This window comes from Capsicum annuum, chromosome 5, assembly GCF_002878395.1.
Source record: "Capsicum annuum cultivar UCD-10X-F1 chromosome 5, UCD10Xv1.1, whole genome shotgun sequence".
Taxonomy (NCBI): Eukaryota; Viridiplantae; Streptophyta; class Magnoliopsida; order Solanales; family Solanaceae; genus Capsicum; species Capsicum annuum.
Window position 1 is genome coordinate 184,729,244 of NC_061115.1, and position 11,276 is coordinate 184,740,519.

Genomic DNA, 11,276 nt, shown 5'->3' on the forward strand with positions numbered 1-11,276 from the left:
CATTATCGTATTCAATTAGACAAAATTACATAATTTTGTTAATTAAATAACTATTTTACGTATCGGATTCTAATCAAGCATTATTTTGAAGATAAATCGAAATGGATAAAGTCTTCATTTAAAATATGATTCGCTCTCAAAAATAATTTATTTGGACAAATATTTGTTTAATTTTATCAAATCAAGAAGCTCAAGATTAAATAAGGTATTAATTCGTATCGAATCTCAATTAAATTTAGTCAATTTATTAAATTAGACCATAATTGAAATCAAGTTGATCAAAATTGTAATGAAATTGATCAAATTAATATCCAATTTGGTTAAGATTTAAGTAAAATTGGCTAAAAATTAATTTTGTTTGGCCATTTTTAAATTACCAAATTTCTACCCCTTTTTATTTTAAATTGGACCCATTAACATTCAGCAACAATAACATTTAAAGTTGGCCCAACCAGCCCAATATCCCTTTAGTAACCAGCCCAGCTGGGTTTCGACCTGGCCCACCCCTTTCATTCCCCTTCTTCTCTAAAATAAGAATACTCCAACCTCAGTCTTAAACACCAACAGCAATATAACACGAATCCACCAGCCTTGATAACCCAAATTCGTCTTTAACTCGCGACCAATGGAAAAGCCTGACCTCAACCTGTTTGTGGTATTCTCTATGCGTTCCAAGAGATAGTACAATGAGGAAGGACCTCGAAGCTTCTAGAAATGGGTGAGTTGGCTCGCCCCAACGTCCAAATTCCATGATTTTTGGGATAACTTGTACGAATTCGTACATTGGTGGAGATTTCTAATTGGTTCTTGAAGATAATTCCCCTTTCTCCAATTTGGATTGGTTGGCCTTATTTCAAAATTCACCGGGTTGTATAAGCGGTTAGACAACATACCTATCAAAATTTTGGAATTCAAATTTCCTTTTTGTTTTTTTCCTAACTTACCCCCATAAACGAACCCTAGCCTATTCTTTATAAAAGGCTATTTTAGGAGGCCGAAGAGGGGGATTTTTTTTAGGTTCTAGGGTTTCGAAAAACTGAAGAAGAAATCTTTATTGAGAGTTGAAGGGGATTCAAAAATTGGGAGGTGAAATTTAAGGTTCGAGAATTCGGGAAGAGAATCAACATTAACGTTTCTTTTTAGCAAACGAATTTCCTTTTCTATCTTCTTCTGAGAGTTAGCTGATTAGTTAGAGGGTATCGAGTTGATAACACTAAGCTTTGTTGGTGGTCGACGTCGCAAGACTCTGGTAGCAATGATTTTACTGATAGTTCGTTGTCCCATTTGCTGCCCCAAACAAGATTTCTTTTAGTGGTGGTAGATTCTGAGCTCGAGTCTCACTTTGCTGCTCCAAAAAGGTAAACGCACCCTCGTCCCTCTTTCTGCTTCATTTTAGTGTTTCCTGCTCCATCCCTCTTTCTTCATAGTTAGTTATCTGTTTGTCGATGAATAAGGCTGGGTTGTTTGCTGTAGAGGCTGCAATGGGCCATGGGTTCCTCTTTAGTAAGGAAGAATGTTTAGTGGAGTTGTTATGTTAGGTTGTTTCCTCTTTGAATTTTTTGATGTGTGGTTTCTGTCGTTCTCGTCTCGATTTTATAGTCTGTCTAATAATCTCGACATTATCAAGTACTTTTCAATATGGATCCTTATCTTGTGTACTCTCTGTGTCTTGAATCTCCGATTTCTTGGTCAAAATTCATTTCTTGATTCTTGTTTAATAGTGAATCCTGATGTTTTGTCTCATTCGAAGTTGATGTAAGATGTTTTTTCTTGTCTATTGTTATTGTTGGGATGCCGTCATAACTGTCAATCTCGTTAGGACCACCTCTTAAGATCCTTTGGCTTCTCAAATTCCAAAAGAAGGATGAAGAAACGTCCTACAATAGGCTAGAAAATCCTATGTTTTCTCGATAGCCATTTTGACTGTTAAAACTCGTTTGGGTTTGTCAAAAGAGGATGAGGTTGATAGTAGCACCCTGCCACCCTCCCATTTAGCTTTATCTATTGTGTCTTCTGTGTGTGGATTTGAATTCTTTTTATCCTTCCTTGTCTTTTGAGTTTGTTACCGGTGCGTGGTTGGGTTAGGGAGATGAATGCAATAGTTGGGGTATCTTAGTATGCCAATTTAAAGGGAATGATCTAATTTTGTTTTTTTCCTTATGGAAATGGAGCGTCACTGTCGTATGTCCCTGTGAATACCTATTGACAGTGGAAATTGGATTTATAGGTCAATTTTGTTTCTTTTATGCGTTTCAATCAATTTCTTAAATCGTGTGCTTACGTTTTAGGTTCGAAGTTCCCAAAACAGATCGTAACCCGTGTTGTCCTATCCCTAATAACATAAGAGTATCATATAGTTTGGTATAAATTGTTTTATTCGAAGTGCTTCACTGCATTTCGATAATTAGTATAGGAAATGGATAGTGTTCTTGATCTGAGTGAGACCTTCCTTGTTTTCGTTAGTCGGATTGGCTTGTAAATTGTCCAACATATAGGGAAAGAGTTGAAATGAACGTACTTTGATTCATCTGTTGCATAAATTTAAGTATTTTTTGGGGGGAATTACCTTCTGCCCTTCAGTTTTGTATTTCAGGTGAGTGTTTTGATTGCCAGTTGTTAAAATTTTCTTAGTTTTCTTTGTATTCCTTATCATTAGTAAGCACCTGAACCTATTAGTTAGTCACAAAAGGCATCGATTGTGACTTACTATTAATGCAGGGTCCCTTAACAAATGTTGTAACATCTTTATACTATGACAAGTGAAACTTTTTTTTATATATCCAACACTTTCACTTAATGATCATTACATTAGGTTAGGAAAACTGAAGCCCTTCACTGGAATTGTTTCATGTATATGCACATTTCCATGCAAAATTACTAGGGTGTGATATATTGTGCTCTCTTTGATTCCCATATTAAAGGTCCAAAATTAGTTACATGTCGTAAGTTCATTAATCTTGTAGCCAGTTTCTCCTTCATACTTGATGATAGAAGTAGTGACTCTGGAAAGCTTTAAATTTTCTTAATTTTCTTTATTATCTAAATATTTGAACGCTTATTAACTCATATATATTTTTTCTTTCCTTCGCATGAATTATCCTGGAGTCCAAATGGACCCTCTTCCTTTGCATTCCTTAATGGGGACAGTGAGGCCCATCTCAGGGCCAAGCCCGAGGTTCTAAGCTCAAAAGCGATCCCTTGGCACATGAACACGTGGAGTTAGGGAAGGACAATAGATTAAAGGCCTACGTTTGGAAAGGTTAAGAGGCGATTAAAGGCCTAGGTTTGGAGCGGTTAAGAGGTGTCAAAAGTCTCCTTCATCGTTTTATTTACTAGTTTATTTATTTATTTGTTTATTCATTTATTCGGGCCATGAAGCCAAAGTTGTAATTAATACAGGTGAAGCAAAAACTCGAGCCAAAGGGCCCGAAAATATAGAAATAGGATAGGTGAAAGGAGAAATGGGTTGAAAAAAACCAACTAGATTAGGACAGGTTTAGCGATTTGGGCTTCAAATCCTACATCACTAATTCTCCTCCCTTCCCCTTTCTTTTGATTATTTGTTTTGCATGCCTTTTTTGCGAACCTAGTCAAATTCCCTAACGAATTCGCTAAAAATTAACTTTTGCAAGCTGTCAAAGTATTTCTAAAAGTCAACCATTTTTCGATAAATCAAATTTTAGAAAGTGAATCAAAGACGTTTTCAAACAGTCCGGATAATCGCAAGTTAGCGGACGTTTTAGGTGCCTACCACCTTCCTAAAACGTTAATAGGAACCACTTACTCAGAATTTCTTAACTCAAACGATTTTCCTATTTTGAATCGTTCGAAGTACTTTATAAAGGTTTCTTAATTCCTTTTTAAAATTAAGTGGCGACTCTCTCAAAAGTCAAAATTTCTCCGCAAAACAAGAGTCCCTCGCTATAGTAAATTCAATATCAGTTTTTATCATCACCATAATTTAGTGAGGGATATCTACCTTCTAAAAACAAAATTAAAAGTTAAAATATTTGACTTGCAAGAGGGACAACATCGCAAATTTCCTTTCAATAGCGACATATATTTTGCTAAAATTTTTATATATACACAAGGTAAATTTACCTTATTACAATAAATCTCATATTGACAAATTAATTACATAAATTCCAAAGTTATTACTAAAATCCCCTATTTTTTTTTCTTTTCTCTCTCATTCCTCTTATACATCCCAAAAAAAAGGCTCTGTTTCTTTACTTTCTCTCTCTTTCTTTCTCCCATTAAACAACTGATTGTTTCACCATTATTGAATTCCCTTTTTTCACACCCAAATTCAAACAATCGTGTACTTAGAGGTTACCAATTTGTAAGTTATCAAACATTTATTGAACTTACTAACTTTCTTCACTAATTTTTGTTATTTTTTTCAACTTTACCAAAGCATAATTTGGTTCGATTTTTAGTTGCATGTTTATTTTTTATGAAATTAATTGCTTTTGCTAATCCATTTTAGTTTGATAGTTCGATAATATCATTTTTTCCATTTATTAAAAGTCAGATCTTTGTATTTTCTATTTAAAAGTTGTTAGTTCTTATTCAAGATAGTATAAATTTTGTAATGGATTCTCGTCCAAGCTTTAGTTTAGGACTTAGTCAGTTAGACGCTCTAGTAGAAAATATTTATGTTATTGGTTTTGTTACTGGTACATTTGATTACGAAGAATCCAATTTCGCAGAGAATCGTTCCAAGCACCAAAACAATCCGGTAGCCATGAAGAAATTGAAGGAAGTGACCAGTTCTAGGTCAAAGAAGTCTATGTCAAAATCGTCAAGTAAGAAGAGGGTTGATGATTCTGGTCGACCACATCTTTCGAAGGTATTAATTTTATATTATTTGATTTAATACAGTAACTGATTTATTATAAGTTGATAATCATTTTGTTGGATTATACAGTGTGTATACCCTTTACATTACTTTATTTATCAGACTAATGTATAATAGAAGTCTTCTACTTTATATTTCATTATATTATACATTAAGAAATCGTATTACATATATGAGGGAGTTTTGTTTTAAGTGGAATTAAACTTTGTGAATGTCTGAATATTGTATAAGATTACATTATACATTCTGATAATATTGTAGATAATTTATGTATAAGATGAATAGTTTATATGTATGGTGTGCTATTATACATTATGAAAGATTGTATTTTAACGTATAATTTATAATATTTCAAACATTGTACATTAGTTATCATGGAATACCAATGTATAATAAATTTATTATTATATATATTTCATTATGTTATACATTAAGAAGTTATTATTACATAGATGAGCCATTTTATATAATATTTGGTTTTATACAACTAAAAAGTCTTAATATTGTATAAGGTTATATTATACCTTCTGTTAAGCTTATATTTTATATGAAGTAAAATATGAAGTAATAATATAGAAGTTGGAATACTGTAGAATATGCATTATAATATTGGATCCTCTAAAAATGTACTACTTTTGGAGGATCCAGCTGGCACATACATTTTTGAAGAGTCCAACCAATGTAGCTTGTTATATTCTGTTGTTTTAACTCATGCCTGACAGATTAGAATTTGTCTTTTCAGCTCAAAGTTCTGATTTTGAACTTCTTCAGCTATTAGTGCTCTTTCTAAAGCAAATTTTAGTATCATGTCTGCTTCTAGCATTGTTGCTTCTTTTAACTTGTTTTGTCTTTCCAAAATCTTTGTATCCTATTGTAATGCTAGAGTAAAATGTTGTACACTATACATTAGATTATTACATACAACTTGCAGTAATCCTTTATGTATTAAACTGAAGTATAATACCTTAGTGTAGAAAATGGGACTAATAACACCGAAGGAGAGAGTGATACATGTTTTGACTGTGGGAAAGAATTTCACTGGGTTTTGACTGTAATTGTGTTGAAAGAGAGAGTGATGTGTGTGTATGACTCGCTATCAAGTACAAGAAAAAGGGAAACACCAAATGAAATACAAAAGTTGGCAATGATGCTGCCTACTTACTTGTCAGACAATGACTTTTTTTAAAAGACAGAGAGAACTGACTGGTCAACACTGGAAGTGTACAAAAGGAAAGCTTAGTCAACGCACTCAACTTATCAATCAAAACCCATTTGATGTTGAATATGTTTCAATACATACCACAACAAGCGTTTGATAGTTTGTAAGTGATTTTAGTTTATGTTTCTTTTAGATGTATAATCATGTTATAATTATTGAACGAATTGTTATTTCATTATTTTTTTTCAAATCAGGGACTGTGGTATCTTTGTGGATGCATATGCTTAAATATTAAGTGAGGAACTGCAAGTGCATTCATGTGGTTTTGATGCTGAAAGTCAACGTGCACGATATGCTTCGTTATTATGAAATTACGGAGTGGCAAAGACAAATGAAGGGTCCATTAGTGATAACGACGATCTGCCACGTCCAAGGAATAGTTTGCTCCATTCAACTGATGAAAGTGCGATTGTTACTTTAGAGTAGCACGTTTTGATAATAGATTTTATGTAAACATCTAAGTTTTGATTTAGTAGTTGATGTTAAACAGCTAAAATACTTGTTAATTTTTTGGTGTTGAATTTTAATTTAGATTTTATGGATGTCCTACATCTTCTTATACTTACATATCTTTTGAAGACATGTATAGCAATGACGTACACCATATTGTATTGTTACAATATAGTTTGGTAGGTATTACGTTTGTCGTACATTATATTATATGTAACATCTAAAACAAATACCCATTAGTATGTTTTTGTATATCTAACATATTGTATTTTTTTCAGTATGTAAAATCTGTTATAAGTTAATAATACACGGAACAGGTGTCTCATATGTTTAGAGTAATGTATTACATAACATCATACATTTTGTTAAAGGATTATGGCTTAATAGAAAATAATGAAAATTTCACCATCATACATATTACTGAAGTATAAAAAACATATCATACATTTATAACATACTGTTAAGGTATTTTACATTTAGTACTCTATCAATTTTTCAAATATTAAAAGTATGATTGGTATGCAAATATGAGTACATTACACTGTATATAAATTATATCATACATATATGCTTAAGTATAATATATTATCATACTCATAACACACTATATAATGGCAACTTAAATTTGAATGAAATATGATACATGAGTCTGCCTTTAGATAGTTATAAAAAAAATGCTATACATTACAAACATATGACAGTTTAATGTTTACCAGTTTGAACAAAAAATACATTTTAACAAATCTTTAATGTTATAGCTGCCAATTTAAATAGTTTTTCCACACCTGTGACTACATTTTAAAGGCAATTCAATCTAATATATGTATACTGTATAACATTGTTATGAAAATGTTAAACAGTTATTAAGAACTAAACATCAGATAACAATATAAAAAATCATTCATAATTATTCAAGAGTATCATCATAAAATAAGTAAAATGATTATTCCAACAAAACCAAACTAAGCATCAACATATATAAAAACAAATAATCTTTTTCACGTTTCCTTTCAAAAGAAATCGCACATCCTTCGGTTGTGACCTGCACGTCCGCATTTACCGCAATAGTTCAAACTTGAAGAAAGTGGTTCACTTGATTTCAAATGTCTTTCTTTCTTTGGCCTACCTGGAGGTCTTCTGTATTTGGGGGGCACAACTTTTTCATCATCAACAAAATGTGAACATTCCAATCCTTCATGTCTGGCATTGGAACTATCGGGAGTTCATACGTCTTGACAATAGTGCTTGGCCTGACAATTTTTTTTTTTATCATAAATATTTTTGAATGATTCATACAAGACGTCTTTAGGATCCAATTGTAGTCTTTGTTACGACAGTTCAGTACATAGTTGCATCAAATAAAAACACGTACTCAATGTATTATAATAAAGATCTAAAATATATAATTTTAGTTAAAATGATTAAATTAGGCCTGTTACGATTTCATCATACATTCGTTCGAATGTATAACTATCTGTTATACATTCATAATACTACTTTTAACTTTAACATAAACAAACTACAAAATAGCAAATTGTTCAAAACATCTGATGCCTTATAACCATACATTAAATCATCAATACATTAAAATAAAATTTTTAGATAATACCTTTGTTTGTCAGATCGTTTTAGCTTGGGTGTTGAAGCCATTAGCTATTTCATATCTTGAAATTACCACAACCAGAGTTTGCTTATCCTTATAAAGCTGATCAAGCTTTATATCGGTGTTCTTGTAATCAGTAATAAAGTTTTTCATTTCAAATTCTGAAACGTATAATCCATACTGATTTTGAGATTCAAAGATTGTTAACGCAACTGAATCATATTCACTACCTTCAATACAAAGTACAACCCCTATTTCTCTATCGAACTCTATATCCTTATTCGATTTATCGAATGCGAAATACATAGCGGAAAATTAAACAATTTCGAAAATTATTTCTTCAACTCAATGTAAACCCTCACTCAATTGTCATTCCTTATGATAATTGAAGAAGAATTACCTTTAACAATGTATTTTACTTCAATTTTTATCATCCTTCATCGATATTCAATTCCATGGCGATCGTAGTAATCAATTTCAAGAAAGTTATACTTTCTGAAATAATAATTGCATCACTTTTGTAGGATTTCTAACTAATTTTGGACTCCCAAATACCCGAATCTCGTAATAATATGGGGATGTTCATATTAATTTTTTAGTGAATTGAAGAACGAAGATGAAGAAACTTTTTTTTTTGAATGAAAATCTACAAAGAAGACGAATTTACTGTGATGTTTAAGAAAATATTGGAATTTAAATTTCAGTTACTATATTTAATCATACACTACATAATGTTAGCTAATTAATGGATTAAATTAAGGAACAAAAAGATGGTATTTGATTTACCTTTCCTTAAATATGGGATTATCAGTTTTATCGTACATTTCTACAATGTCTGAGGTAGGATCTAATGTATGAGTAGATTTATAAAATCTGGGAGAGAGAAAGGCCGAAGGGATTTTATGTAATATGCTTTACTAGGGAGGGGATTTATGTTGTTTATACTATATTTTGTCTCTTGCTAACCTTGGCAGCTAATAGCCAAGACTTTATTAGTGCGTGCCAAATAATGGCATAAATGTAAGAGGTAATTGGCTACAATTGCCTATCACTAAAGACAGTAAACGACTGCAAGAACAAAAAACTCTCATTTTGTTTGTCTTAAAGGGTCATAAATGGCAATTGACATACAATGCCATTGTTGGAAAAAGCACCGACTGTTGCAACATGAAGTTACAAACTGATGGAGTAATGAAATAGTTATAGCAAATCCATTACCTCAAAGCATTAAGATATAATAAAATTAAAATTAAAATGCTAAAAAGCCATCATAATATTTTACCAGACTCAAACTTTGTTTGATCTACCAAATCGGAGCATAATATTTTATGAGACAAACATACATGTATGTCCTTAATAAATTAAAAGTTTCAATCAAATGAACTTGTTTATACTTCTTTTGTCTAGTGCTTTGAAAAACAATAACACCAAATGTCGTGTTCCTTCCTTACAACATAATAAGCCATTTAAATCTAATGGTACAACTTGCTCGACTCTTTGCTTTCCACGAACTCAGGGTCATATCACCACCACTCCATGTAACACCCTCACATTCCAATCCTTGATCAATGAGGATTTTCTGGTGTTTAGACGTAGCACCTGAGTTCGAACACTTAAGTTTTTCTTGGGTGATTTGGGATTACCTGAGGGAATTGAAAACATTGCTTCTGCCACTGCTATGGAAGTAATAGGTAAAGTACACTATGGGCGAATCAATCTTCTCTAGGAACCTCTGGAGCAGATGATTCACCAGTTGAATCCTAACTGCATTGTCTCTGACATGCTCTTCACTTGGGCCATTGATCTAGCTGAAGAGTTGCATATCCCAAGGTTCTAATTTCAACCCAACAATTTCTTTTGGCAGTGGGTCAGGCATTGTCTGATGTAGTACACATCTTATAACAAGGTGGATTTGGATTTTAAGATATTCTCAATCCCTGGGTTGCTTCACGAGATCAAAATGAAATGCTCCGAGATTGAAAACTTCTTGAAAAAGGAGATACTTTTTGAAAAAGGATACTTGTTATGGAAAGATGATAAATTCAGTTGTCCATACTGATATTCGTAGCCATGGCATCATTCATAACATTTGCTCTGAGCTCTAACCTGGCTATGCTGAGTTGTATGAGAATTTTCGAGGGAAAAGAGGTATTTATCAACAATGTAGAAGGTATAAGAAGTTCAAAAGAAATTCTCAACTCCAATTGGAAAGACGTTGATGATTGTTTGAATTGGCTTGAAGATCAAGAATCTAACTCTGTACTCTTTATTTGTTTTGGGAGCAGTACAAGATTTTCAAATAATCAACTTATGAAAATCATGTAAGCTTTGAAATCAGCCAATTGTCCATTCATTTTGGTAGTAAAAGATCAAAATGATGATGACAATAATAAGGAATTGTTAATCAAGAATGACAAGTGCTTTATTATCAAAGAGTGGGCACCACAAGTATTAAGTTTGAAACATCGGGCAGTCGGAGGGTTCATGACTCATTGTAATTGGAACTCTGTACTCGAAGGTCTAACTCTAGCTGTACGGTTGATTACATTGCCCCTTTTCTAAGAGTAATTTCACAACAAGAACCTTTTGGAGCAGCTTGGGCTTGCAATTAAAGTAGGAAAATCTGAGCAAATGTTAAATTGATAAAGGAGACACTGAAGAATGCCACTGAAGAAAGGGTTTCCTCTTTTTCACACCTCATCGCATTGATCGAGGAAATCAAGCTTTGTGCTTTCAACAACCCCACTAAAATTTCGTATGTTTTACTTTGTTACTTTCTTTTTGTTTTTCTTTTTTGATTTGAAAGACAAAGTTATTTCTAGGATTTGGAGTGTTGTGATCATTCAAGTCAGCTCAATTAGTGGTGGTAAAATCTTAGACATAGAGGTGCCAATCAACACAATGTTATGTTAAGGGTTTCAACGCAAAAAAACAGATTCAAATGGATAAATCAGTGAAATTGACAAAAATACTCACGAGGTCTCTCAAACCTTTTTTCCTACTAAATAAGGTAGATGATATTATTTATTATAAACAAACTACTTTTTAAAAATTATGCAATGATTGTTATTTTAAATACAACAAACCAAATAGTCAATATGAAATAATATCAGGATAACTATCTGTTAAGAATTCGTGCCCTA